The sequence below is a fragment of the Equus quagga genome, chromosome 2 (assembly GCF_021613505.1).
Source record: "Equus quagga isolate Etosha38 chromosome 2, UCLA_HA_Equagga_1.0, whole genome shotgun sequence".
Taxonomy (NCBI): domain Eukaryota; kingdom Metazoa; phylum Chordata; class Mammalia; order Perissodactyla; family Equidae; genus Equus; species Equus quagga.
This window is the reverse complement of record NC_060268.1, coordinates 170,536,544-170,548,203: the sequence shown is the minus strand read 5'-3', so window position 1 is coordinate 170,548,203 and position 11,660 is coordinate 170,536,544.

The following is an 11,660-nucleotide window of genomic DNA, read 5'->3' as shown; positions in this document are numbered from 1 at the left end:
CCAAGCCTAGCGACACAGAGACCATAGCTGAACACAGCAGATGCATTTATGCCTCTGAGCCTTTGTGCTTGCTGTTCCCTCTGCCTTGAATACCTTTCCTATTCTCATCTCTCCTCTTCAAGACTCACCTCTAGGAAGCCTTCCTTGGCCTCCCGACCCCACTCCATCCACAGACCCCTCTGCTGACCCCACGACAGCACTCACAGCTTTGGATTGCAGTTTCCTCTTCATCTGTCTCCTTCGTTAAACTCTGAGCTCTCCAGAGCAAATGTGTCTTTTATCCCTGTATTGCCTGCATCTTGCAGAGGGTGTGGATGAACAAGCAGGAGACTTTATTTATTTCCAAATGCAATAGAAGAGTTTTGAATCAAAGTGATAATAAAACAGGGTCTTTGAATTCAGCTGCTCTGAATTAGAATCCCAGCTCCATCACTTATTAGCTTTGTGACACTGAGCAAACTACTTAACCTCTCTGAGCCTCAGTTTCTTCATCTGTAAAAGATAAGGAGGGTATAACTTCTTTACAAGGTCGCCCTGAATATTAAATGCAATAAATTTAGTAAAGTGTCGAGCATATGGGCCTTGCCATTAGGTAGAAGCTATCATGAGAATGATTAAGTTCACTATGTGACTATTCACATGCTATTTACATCTGCATGTGTGTATGCTTCCCTGCTCTGAGCAGGGCACTGCTGAGCTGCTCTTCCCTAAAAACCCTGAAGACTCCTAGGCAGATCTCTCAGCAGACACTCTCCTTTCTGCTTCTCACACAATCAAGCCCAGAAGCCCTTCCCCACCACAGGACCTTTGCACGTGCTATTCCTCTGTATGGCATGTTCCTCCCTCCGCTGTTCTCATGGTGGCTCCTTCTCATGTTTTAGGCCTAGGCATAGATGTCACCTTCTTGGAGGACCTTCTCAACCACTCTATCTGAACGGATACTGCCCTCTCTACTCTTCCATTGTCCAATTCAACCCTTGTTGGTTTCTTCCAGAGCACTTCGAGGATATGTAAGTATTTGGTGCATTTGTTCAACCATTCCATGTTAGCCCCAAGACGGTGTGGCACTGCCAGCATCTTCAGTGCTGTGCCCTGGGTGCTGGCACACCGCCTGGCACTTAGTAGGGGGCTCAGTAATGACTGTTGCGTAACTAACCTAACTGGGCTCCATTCAGCAAGAACAGAGAAAAGGTGCGGGACTTTGCCGCCCAAGCCCCGGCCCGGCAGACCCCTCCCCTCCCGAAGCCCCCGCGGGCCACACCTGGCTGCCTGCAGCCCCGCTCGCAACCGGCTCGCCAGAGACAAATTGGAGGCAGTTCAGAGGAGCGGGCCAGGCGGGATTAAGTGGAGGGAGAGGGTGATTTATAAAGAAAGATAAAAGGCCCCAGCTTCGTGAGGCTGGGCTGCAGGATTATTTCGATAACAGCCTCCAAATGTTGGCAAGGTGTGTGCGCCAGGGGAGCGGGGACGATCTCCCCGGAGGTGAGAGGCGGTCACCAGGAGCGACCCAGGAAACCTCCGCCGGCCCGGGGTCCGAGCTCGCGGGAAGCAGGGGCTGCCCGCCCCGGGGAGATGCTCGCCCCGCGCGCCACGCCACGTGGGTTCCTGCAGCGGGAGGCTGGGCGTCTCTGGAGACGCCGGAACAGAAAGCCCGTGTCGTCGGTGATACCACCCAGCCAGGCATCTGCGAAGGAAGACGCGCAGCCACCCTGTAGCCCAGGGCCGGCGAACCCCGGGCTGGGCGCTGATGCGGCCCACCTGTTGCTTCTGGAAATAAAGCTTTATCCGAGCCCAGCCACGGCCTTCCGTGGGCGTCCGATCTGCGGCGCTTGCGCACTACGGCCTCGGCGCTGGGTAGTTGCAACAGAGACAATAGAACTCACAAGTTCTAAATATTTACTCTCTGGCCCTTTACAGATACGGTTTGCAGCCCCTGAGTTAAACCAATGATTCTTAGGTAAAGTGCACATCGCTTCGAAAGGGCAAAAAATGTCCACAGGGCCCCAACTTTGACTTAAATTGTTTTTATTATAGTTATTACTATGCTAACACTATAGTAGTACACGCACACACAAATATACATAGTTAGGTACAAATGCGTTACGCTTTTAGCTCTTACACAATTAGAAAACCAAAAGACTTTCTGGGATTCAATGCGAACAAAATGACAAAAGCATTAAAATTAAAAGGAACAGCATTAAAGGAACGCAGCTGCGGGGGTGTGGGGAGGGGGCACTCCGGCTCACAGCGCAGGGCGGCTGCTGGCTGCGGATTCCTTGGCGTTTGGCAGGGCTGGTATTATGAGTGCCAGGCGATGATTCCACTCCCCGACTCGTTATTCTCCTCTCACTGTCACGAAGACTTTCATTCACACAGAAGGCCGTGACATCCTGGGCCTTTAGTGGCTACAAATACGCAGCCCCGTCTGCTCTTTCTCTCATTGGCACGTGAGAATTAAAGTGTGCGGTTCTGATTGACCCTGTGTCCCCTTGGACACACTTAAAACTCTGGCCCTAAAATCTCACGGCCATACCCAGGTATAAGGTGACCAGCCAGAGGAGCCAGAAAATATTTACATCCATTGTTTTTAATTATCAGTAAAACAAAAATAGAATATTTTTAAATAACTCTTAGAGAGTTTGGCCACTGGTGTGGGGACTCCAGTTTGAAAAGCAGAGACCCACCCTTCGCCTTTTCTAAATGGGGAAACTGAGTCCCACAGGAGGACCATGACTCGCCAAGATCACAGTGGTCAGTGGGCTGAAGCTGGCTCTGGACGAGGAGGTACTGACTCTCGGCACACTGCCGTCCTTCTCAGCCCGAGGGTGGACCCACAAGAGCCCCCAGGAACAGCTGACCAGAGCAGAATTCTGCCTACTGGAACCCAGAGGGGTGGCCATTAGCTAGAACCACCAACCATATTACCTAGAGCCACCAATCATAGCGTGAATGAGTTCCCCTGGAGTAGGGGAAGGGGCTGTGCCCTCGGGACACCATGACCAGTGGCTGAAGCCAGCATCTGGGAGGCACACACGAGAGCCCACGGGCTGGCTGGCTAGGATGGCTTCCAAGAACCCCTCCCAGAGCTTTTTAAGTGGAAGCAGCAGTCACGGGGGCCCCGCAGCAAAGGCCCCCTACTTATCCCAAAGAGGGTCAGTGGGACCCACCTGGGCTCAAAGAAGCCTGGACCATCTGAGCTCAAACTTTAGGCCAGGTCTTTACTCCCCTGGAGAGTTGCTCGTACAAAGGGATCATATGGCTGCCACCAGGCTGCTGGCAGCCGGCAGATACCGAAATGTGGCTGTGGCTGCAGTTCAGTCACTCAGGGAGTCCAGCTCCCAGGGGGCCAGGCCCGGAGCAAGGGCGATGGGAGCAGCACAGCCTGGCCGCAAGCTTTGCGGGGGGGCGGGGGGGTGCAGCCCCTGCTCTCGAGGCCGGTCAAGCCCTGGCCTGCCTTTCTCTCCCTGGGGAGGTGGCTGTGGTCTACAGGAGAAGCAGGGAGCAAGCCCCCAGCGGCAGCCTTCTCAGAGCGGAAGAAAGCCCCATGGCTTCTATACAGGATGCGCTTTCAAAGGCTTGCGATGGGTTGGTTCAGACTAAATGAGAATCTAAGAGACACTCCAGAACAGGGCTTGGCAGACTTTCTCAGTAACGGGCCAGATAGTAAATATTTTACTTTGTAGACCACATGCAGTCTCTGTTGCGTGTTCTTTTTTCTTTTTTACAACCTTTTAAAAATGTAAAAACCATTCTTAGCTCACATACTGTACAAACACAGGCTGCGGGCTAAATTTGGCCCCCAGGCAGTAGTTTATCGATCTCTCTTCTAGAATATCACTAACTTAAGACATTCCCTACAAGATCAACATGGCCTTCATGGGACCATAAACACCCGAGAAGCAGATGTGCCCCCATCCTCATACTCACACACACGTGGACACACACAGGGACACACAGATTCACACACATGGACACACGCATGCTCAGTGTTTTGTCCATTGGACAAAATAATTCTTTGAAAATAATTTCCAAATTTGCAAAGCACACACGTGCCCTAAAGTTAATTCAGGGCCAAAATTTAATGTGCAAAGCCACCGTGTCCAGGGCTGGGAAGCTAGTGACAATTCTCATGGGTACAGAAGGCGCAAGAGGAGATCAGAGCAGCGAGGAAGGGCTTTGCCCGTGATCTAGTCTAAAGGTTTCTAGACTGTTCCTCAGAGCCATGAGGCCTTTAAGGAGACACCTCTGAAGTCAGTGCTTTAGGTTGCCACACTCAGACCGACTAAGCTGCCTGACTTTTACTCTTATAGGTACTGGATTTCCATCTGAGATTTCATCTGAAGTGAGATTTCATAGAAAAAGGAGTGGGTGGGTGTTCAAAATTAGTGCCTAGCCAGTTGCCTCATATCAGGCCCCTCTAAAAGTTACGACAACATTAGCCCACATGCCTGCCTATCCATTGAAGTTGAGGAGATGCAGCCATCATTAGACAGGACAGGTGCTCTCTGGTTTGCTACAGTCCCCACTACTCCCTATTGCCTTATACCACTTTATTTCACTAATAAGTAGATCTGCCTGGCCCCAGGGGCATTTGAGTTTGTGACTCCTTCTCAACACTGTCTCAGCTACTAGAACATGAAACTTCTTCCTGAAGAGTAATACTGGTTAGTTAAGTAAAGTCACCGCTAGATCCAACACACTGACCTATGAACAGCTGCCAGCCCCTGCAAGTCTTAGCTAACACTTGACTGATGCTAATATTTTCTTAATCTTTTGGATTCATTTATATCCCACTACTTTCCAAAAAGGATTTGAGGCAGCTTGTAAATATACATGGAGCACAACAAAATTTAAAGATCGATAAAGAAATCTGAGGGAAGGAAAATCAGACTAGAATAGTAGGATGAGGCCAGAGGAAAAGTTAGAACGTGGAAGTACAAGTCAAAAGGTCTGCACGGTTTTTAATGGTAAGCAGAAGTTTTTGAGTTAGGATGGCTCATAGAAGCATATGGAACCACCCTCCCTGAATAGCTGAAGAAATTGATTTAAAAAAAAAAACAACCCAGTGATCAAGGAAGGAGGCTCAGCCCAAAGCTTTAAACTTCAAGTGTCAGCCAAGGAAAAACCCAGAAAGTTAAGGAGCAGAGCAAACGATCCAGCGCAGCAAGCTGTCAGGTGCCTCTCTCCACGCCCCAGAAGCCACTCACGGGGTATGGGAGTTAATTTTGTGTGTCGACTTGGCTGGCTCGCAGGATGCCCAGATCTCTGGTTAGATGTTATTTCTGGGTGTGTCTCTGAGGGTGTTTCTGGAAGAAGTTAGCATTTGAATCCAGAGACTGAGTAAAGTGTGCTGCTTTCCCTGTTGTGGGTGGGCATCCCCCGTGTGTCGAGGGCCTGAATAGAAAAAACGGTGGAGGAAGAGAGGATTCCGTCTCTCTGCCTGACTGTGGAGCTGGGACATTGACCTTCCGCCTCAGGGCTCCTGGCGCTCAGGCCTTCAGCCCTGGACTGGCCCCTACACCATCAGCTCTCCAGTTCTCAGGCCTTCAGAGTCCACCAGTGGCCTTCCCGGGCCTCCAGCTTGCAGACAGCACCACGTGGCACTGCCCAGCCTCCATACTCAGGGGAGCCAACACCTTACGATAGAGCTAAATAGAAATTTCAGAAGTGGGCGTCTAAGACAGATGCCTCCTTGCTGGAGCTATTCAAGACAAAAATATGTGACTGTGACATGAAACACCATTCCTCAAAATGTAGCAAAGGATATGAACACCTACAAAAAACTTTATCGGATATTTATAGAAGCTTTATCTATAATCACCCCAAATTGGAAGTAACTCAAATGTTCATGAACTGCTGAGTGGATAAACAAGGTGTGCTACATCCATACAATGGAATGATGCTCACTAAAAAGTGGAGCAAGAAATATTAATAGAGTGGCAAAAAGTGAAAACTGTTGATTCATTCAAGAAACGTGAATAAATCTCAAAAGCATTTTGCTAAGTGAAAGAGGCCATACCCAAAAGGTGACATATTGTATCATTCTATTTATGTAACATTCTCGAAAAGACAAAACTGTGGGGACAGGAAACAGATTAGTGGTTGTGAGGGGCTGAGGGTGAGGACAGAGGACAGACTACAAAGCAGGGGGCAGGAGAGAACTTGGTGAGATGCTGAAAACAGGCCAGACAAAAATGTTTCAAAGATGTTTGAGACAAGCATCCTGGTGAGAAGCTGAAAACATCTTGATTGTGGTGGTAGTTCCTTGCCGAAATTCATAGAACTGTATGCCTGGAAAAGGATGAGTTTTATTGTGTGCGTATTATACCTCAATAAAGTTGACTTAAAAAAAATAACATAGCCAAACGAAAAAATCAAACCATCCTCACGTGAATGGAAAGAAAGTCAAGAAGCCAACCACGCTCCATTAGATCAAAACCAACATGTGGAGAGAGCAGCTCAAGCAAGAGCCAAACGAAAAGAAATGGCACAGCAACTAGAAAAGTCCAGTGATGGGCAATCCTCCTGAAGAGGAAAAAAAACTCAGCGAACAAAACAAAAGACAGACATGAATGTCCCAGGGAAGAAACTTCAACAAAACAACACAAGTGTGTTAGTTGACAAAAAATGCAATAAGAGCACGAATTCAATTTTCAAAAGACCACTACACCCCACAAGAAAGGCAAAAATTAAAAAGACTGACAACATCATATGTTGCCAAGGATATGGAGCACCTAGAACCTTCGAACATTGCTGGTGGTAGTGTAAGATAATGCAACCATTTGGGGAAAGTTCTGGAGGTGATCTTATACAACTAAATATACACCTGCTGTGTGAGCCAGCAATTCCAACCTTAGGTATTTATCCAAGAAAAATGAAGGTATATGTTTACAAAAAGACTGGCACAAGAATGTTCCTAGCAGCTTTGTTCATAACAGTCAAGACCTAGAAACATCCCAGGTGTCCATCAACAAGAGAATGGATGAATAAAACTGTGCTACACTCATACAATGGAAAACTACTGAGCACTAAAAAAGGGACAGACACTAAAGATGAATCTCAAAAACAGTATGCCAAGTGAAAGAAGCCTTACACAAAAGAGTACATATGGTACAATTCCATTTATATGAAGTTCTAGAGCAGGCAAAACTAATCTATGGGAGAAAAAATTACAAAAGTGGTTGCCTTAGGGTAGGAGGTGGGGTTGGCTGAGAAGGGGCATGAGGGAACTTTCTGAGGTAATATTCTGTGTCTTGATAGTGGTTTGGAGTACACAGTGCGTGCATTTGTTAAAACACCAAATATACACTTAAGATTTATGCATTTTACTGTATAAATTTTACCTCAAAAGAAAATATGTGCTATATATATGATAAAGCAAGTATAATTAAATGTCAATGGACGAATCTAGAAAATGTGTATATGGTTGTTTGCTGTAAAAGTCTTTCAAATTTGCTGTATATTTGAGTATTTTCACAATAAATTTTGGGGGGAAACTCATCAGATTGCACAAGGGTATGCTTAAGATTTGTGTACTTCATTGTATGCAGATTTTACCTCAAAGGAAAAAGGAAACAACTGTAAAAAATATTAAACTCTGCCTAGTGATATTCATGCTGAAGTATTTAGAGAGACTTATACCAATGTCAACACTTGCTTTAGAAACATAGGAAAAAATGTGATAGGTAGATGGTTTGAGGGGAGAACTGATGAATAGATGTCTGATGAATCAAGTAGAATGAAATTTTAATTACGGAATCTGCGTGGTAGCTATATGGGTGTCCAGTATAAATTCTCTCAACTTTTCTATATCTTTGAAACTTTCATTATAAAATGATGAAGAGGATCACAAAATGATAGACGGGGAGGAAAATGGAGACTGCAAGTCAAAGGAAAGAAATTGTGGACCAAAAACAATACTTAAAAATAAATGACAATTAAAATCATCAAGAAGCACACAGATGTGAAAGTCAAATTACTAGCAAAGAGGAAAAACCTGGATAATTACAAAAAACACAGACGAGAAAGACAAAGAATTCAGAACAAAGAGAATCCAGCACGAGGGTAATTAGTGTCCCTGATACAGAGAAACCAAAAAATGGAAGGGAAAAAATAATGAATGGAAAAGTATGGAATGATTTAATACGGTATGGTCCGAAATGCAGGAAGAACTGAATCCACAATACACAATGTTCCAGAAAAAAAAATTTTGTATTCAGCATGTTCAACACCATGCTACATCCTGATTAAGTAATTCAACTTCAAAAAAGAAGTCACAACTCCTCAAGAATCCAGGCATAAAAAACAAATGACCACGGAGGATGGAGAGCGTCAGGCTGCTCCCTGGCCTCTCCGAGGCGGCATCGAATGTCACAATGGAGCGAGGACACAGTTGTAAGGAAAGGAAGGGAGACCAAGCGTTCTCCACCCTCCCAAGGAGCTGGTCAGGCAGAAAGGCAAGAACAGGCATGAAAAGAATTAAAAGACAGACATCTAAAAAATTCAAGGAATACAGTGTCTGCTTGACAATACTGGACGATGAGATCCAGCCAATTAAGAGAGAAATGAAAATCGAGAATTGAGTGATGGAGAAGGTGTGGTAAAATGGCCGACGGGGACGATAGAATCTATTTAAACATAGAACTAATATTAAACCATTGTGTGAACTGTGAACATTTTCTAAGTCCTCAAAGGGTAACAATGACGAAACTAACAAAAGTCAAGTACTGGAGGGAAGGCAGTGGGAGGAGGTGTGAACGTGCTAATGTCCTCATCTCTTGTGGCGGGGAGGTGAATGACAGTGTCTAAAATTGAAACGTGCAGTTAGAAAAACACGGTTACCCCAACTTCAATGTTTTTTCACAATCTCTTTTCTTAAGCTTAGAGAGATCTTTTAGAAAAGTATATCTCTTGAGGTGAAAAAACTTCTGTTTCAAGTTTAATCATTCCTTCCATTTCAATTTAGCTTCTTTTTCTTCTTTTAAATTCAAGTAAAATTAACTTTAAGACTTTATGTTAAAAATAACACACATAATTTATGTTATCGCTTTCTCATTAATAGACTTTCATGCATCTAGATAGATAGATAAGTAGAGAAGTAAATAAATAGATGTACGGAAGTCCATTCATGGATATTGAGATATATAGATAAGTATGCACGCACAAACATAGAATAATATTTGAAATAGTTTTCACCTAATGGTAATATTTGGAGCAATAAAATTTAAACTTCCCTTTTCATACATGGCTGTATTGTTGAAATTTTAAAATTATTATTATATTTATAAAAATCAATAAAGTAATTTTTACTTTTTAAAAATGTTAGGAAAACAGTCATCCCTGAGCTTCCTAGCAGCCAAAGAAAAAAGGGACCTACAGTCATTATAGTGTAACCATGCATGGTGTCCACCAGATTGAAACAAACCGACCCAACAAGAGCACAGCAGCTCTTCAGAGGAAGCACAACTTGTCCAACACTTGTGTCTGCTAGAGATGTTGACTGGTGTGGAGGTGGCACCCTCACACTTGTGTTCAGTAATCCAGCAAAGGCCCCTGTTGTACCACTCCAGGCTTTTCAAGAGCATTAGAGCGTATGTGCACATCTGCTCCAGCTGGAGGAATGCACCAGGTGGCCGTTAACTTTGGACTTTGGCTAGCAGGATGGCCACTTCTCCAAGACATATTCCCACCAGCCAGTGATTTTTCCCTTGAGGTGGCATCAGGTTGTGGTGGGTCCAGGTGAGAGAAGGGTCCATCTTTTCCCTTCCTCCTGCCCCCCACTGCACACACACTCCACTCTCCAGTCCTAAACACTCACACACAGTTCCCTGTTGGTCACTGCTGTCTCCTCTTGCCTAGAAGATGCTTCATGCTATTGCCAATGCCTTTCACTGGGCTGGGGAACTCATCCTCAGGGGTCAGCTTACATGTCACCTGCCCCAGGGAATGTCCCCTGATGCCCCTGAGCAGGATGGAGTCAGGATCTTAGGTGAAGGACTGAACCTAGAGGAGAAGGAGGTGGAGGAGGAGACCCCACACCAGATGATGGCAGGGAGCGACACGCAGACATACCCAGACGCACCTGGCTCCTCTCAGTGAGGGAAAGGCAGGACCCTCTACCCAGAGTGGCAGCACCTCAGCAGTTCTGAAGAGCAGAGCCTAATAGAACAGATGTAAGGGCTGTCTGCACGGTTCTCCACAGGCCCCCAAAGAGGTAAGAATAGATTTGGAGGAAGAGGAGACTGACACAGGCATTCACACCTTTGGACCCATGGGAATTCCTGGGGTAGGTACTGAGACCCTATCTGAGCCTCAGTTTCCCAATCTGTAAAATGGGGCAAATAACCCGGGCCTGACCACGCCACAAGAATGCAATGAGAGTTAATTGAGTTTGAGAGGCAAACCAAATAATGGTCCTAAAAATCTGAAGGGTAGAACTATCATCCCTTGGAGCTATGCAGGAAATAATACGGTGGATCCACACATCCTTTGGGTTTCTTTTCTTTTCTTTTACTGAGTTCATAATAGTTTACGTCAATGTGAGATTTCAGTTGTACATTATTTCTTGACTGTCACCGCATAAGTTCTCCCCTTCACCCCCTGTGCCCACCCCCAACCCCCTTCCCCTGGTAACCACTGAACTGTTTCCTTTGTCCACGTATTTGTTTATATTCCACATATGAGTAAAATCATCTGGTGTTTGTCTTTCTCAGTCTGGCTTATTTTGCTTAGAATAATTCCCTGCAGGTCCATCTATGTTATTGCAAATGGGATGATTTTGTCTTTTTTTATGGCAGAGTAGTATTCCATTGTATATATACACACCACATCTTCTTTATCCAATCATCAGTCGATGGGCACTTGGATTGTTTCCATGTCTTGGCTATTGCAAATAGTACTGCAATGAACATGGGGTATGTATGTTACTTTGGATTGTTAATTTCAAATTGTTTGGGTAGATACCTTTTGGTTTCTTTTTCACAGAATTTTGGAAGACTGAAGAATGTTTCCATCATTCTGGGGGACTAGAAATGGCTTTTTCTTTGATTGTCCCGTATGTTCACCTCAGATTGTACTCCAGCAGGGAAATAATATGCAATAAATTGCAATCTCCCAGCATCAGATGAAATGAGATCATTGGATTTTAAAAGGCTAGCCCATGATTTAATTTACAAAGACTGCATGTCAACATTGTCACACAAGGTAACTAGAAGTGAAACTCTTACAAAGATGGCCTGTAGGGTATCCTGTCATTCAAAAGGGGAAATCACCATGTGTGCCCAATTTCAAAGTGGCAACAAATTATTCTCTCCCTTTTTTTACTCCCTTTCATCTGGGCTTGGCCTTGCAGCTTACTTTGACCAATAGGACATTAGCAATCATGACACCAGCAGAGTCCCTAAAAGTGATTTCACATTGAGGGATCTCTCCCTCGCTGCTCTTGGAACTTGTGATTCCCACGTGGAGAGAAGCCTCAGTCATCCCAGCCATCCCAGATGAGGCCATCATAAACCAGCTGGCCGACATACCAGCTGACTGCAGACACATGAGCGAGCCCAGCCAAGACCAACCGTGCCCAGCACAGACCAGAAGAACCACCCAGCTGAGCCCAGGTCAAATTGCTGACCTGCAGAATCATTACCTAAATAAGTGGATGTTGT